We start from the raw sequence: 2,500 nt of genomic DNA on the forward strand, positions 1-2,500 counted from the left end.
CCCCCATGAGCTTTCCTTCTCCTGCAGTTACCCTCCACCGCATATCCAGCATGGCCCTTGACCTCCAGCATGCCCTGGGGACCCACATACTCCTCTGCTCTACTCCCCCACTAGCTTTCCTTCTCCCGCAGTTACCCTCCACCACAAATCCAGCATGGCCCTTGCCCTCCAGCAGGCCCCGAGGACCCACATACTCCTCCGCTCTAATCCCCCATGAGCTTTCCTTCTCCTGCAGTTACCCTCCACCACATATCCAGCATGGCCCTTGACCTCCAGCATGCCCCGGAGACGCACATCCTCCCCTGCTCTAGTCCCCCACTAGCTTAAGCATGGACCTTGACCTCCAGCAGGCCCCGGGGACGCACATCCTCCCCTGCTCTAATCCCCCACTAGCTTTCCTTCTCCTGCAGTTACCCTCCAGCGCATATCCAGCATGGACCTTGACCTCCAGCATGCCCCGTGGACCCACACTTAAGCCCCCTCCCACTGACAAAGCAAAACACCACTGGCAAAATCCTCGTGCCCCTGGTACTCCAGAATGTAAATTCAAACATGCCCTGGTACACTGCGCAGAAACACTTTGCCACACACACGCACGCACTGCTTGTGCCTATGGTACGACAACTTTTCTCGTGCCTATGGTACGACAACTTTTCTCGTGCCTATGGTACAACAATTTTTCTCGTGCCTATGGTACAACAACTTTTTGCCGTGCCCCTGGTACACCGCTCAGTAGCACTTTGCCACACAAGCTCTCCTCGTGCCTATGGTACGACAACTTTTCTCGTGCCTATGGTACAACAACTTTTCGCCGTGCCCTGGTACACCGCTCAGTAGCACTTTGCCACACAAACTCTCCTAGTGCCTATGGTACGACATCTTTTCTCGTGCCTATGGTACAACAACTTTCCTCCGTGCCCCTGGTACGACAGCTTTTCTCGTGCCTATGGTACAACAACTTTTCTCGTGCCTATGGTACAACAACTTTTCGCCGTGCCCCTGGTACACCGCTCAGTAGCACTTTGCCACACAAACTCTCTTAGTGCCTATGGTACGACATCTTTTCTCGTGCCTATGGTACAACAACTTTCCTCCGTGCCCCTGGTACGACAGCTTTTCTCGTGCCTATGGTACAACAACTTTTCTCGTGCCTATGGTACAACAACTTTTCGCCGTGCCCCTGGTACACCGCTCAGTAGCACTTTGCACACACACACTCCTCGTACCTATGGTACGACAACTTTTCTCGTGCCTATGGTACGACAACTTTTCTCGTGCCTATGGTACAACAACTTTTCGCCGTGCCCCTGGTACACCGCTCAGTAGCACTTTGCCACACAAACTCTCCTCGTGCCTATGGTACGACAACTTTTCTCGTGCCTATGGTACAACAACTTTCCTCCGTGCCCCTGGTACGACAACTTTTCTCGTGCCTATGGTACGACAACTTTCTCGTGCCTATGGTACAACAACTTTTCGCCGTGCCCCCTGGTACACCGCTCAGTAGCACTTTGCCACACAAACTCTCCTCGTGCCTATGGTACGACAACTTTTCTCGTGCCTATGGTACAACAACTTTCCTCCGTGCCCCTGGTACGACAGCTTTTCTCGTGCCTATGGTACAACAACTTTTCTCGTGCCTATGGTACAACAACTTTTCGCCGTGCCCCTGGTACACCGCTCAGTAGCACTTTGCCACACACACACTCCTCGTACCTATGGTACGACAACTTTTCTCGTGCCTATGGTACAACAACTTTTCTCGTGCCTATGGTACAACAACTTTTCGCCGTGCCCCTGGTACACCGCTCAGTAGCACTTTGCCACACAAACTCTCCTCGTGCCTATGGTACGACAACTTTTCTCGTGCCTATGGTACAACAACTTTCCTCCGTGCCCCTGGTATGACAGCTTTTCTCGTGCCTATGGTACAACAACTTTTCTCGTGCCTATGGTACAACAACTTTTCGCCGTGCCCCTGGTACACCGCTCAGTAGCACTTTGCCACACACACACACACCACTCGTGCCTATGGTACGACAACTTTTCTCGTGCCTATGGTACGACAACTTTTCTCGTGCCTATGGTACAACAACCTTTCCCCGTGCCCCTGGTACACTGCGCAGAAACTCTTTGCCACACACACACACACACACCACTCGTGCCTATGGTACGACAACAGGCCCCGGGGACCTACATCGCACTTGCTCTTGCCTCCCTTACAGCTGAAAAAGGTCCATGCCTGTGCCCTGGCCCTGCTGAAATTCCCTCTCCATTTAGCCGAGGCAGTGAGTCGGCCTCCTGTCTCCCTTTACGGTCGAAAAAGATGTGCTCCTGGGCGCGCTGCCCTGCTGCTACTCACATCGGGCATGGACCTGGACCTCCAGCAGGCCCCGGGGACCTACATCGCACATTGCTCTTCCCTCCCTTACAGCTGAAAAAGGTCCATGCTTGTGCCCTGGCCCTTCTGAAATTCCTCTCCATTTAGCCGAGGCAGAGA

Source organism: Aulonocara sp. 'chitande type north' Nkhata Bay, unplaced genomic scaffold, assembly GCF_057382095.1.
Source record: "Aulonocara sp. 'chitande type north' Nkhata Bay isolate Kocher_YH1m ecotype deep benthic unplaced genomic scaffold, A_spYH_male_GT1.1 unmapped_scaffold_33, whole genome shotgun sequence".
Classification (NCBI taxonomy): Eukaryota; Metazoa; Chordata; class Actinopteri; order Cichliformes; family Cichlidae; genus Aulonocara; species Aulonocara sp. 'chitande type north' Nkhata Bay.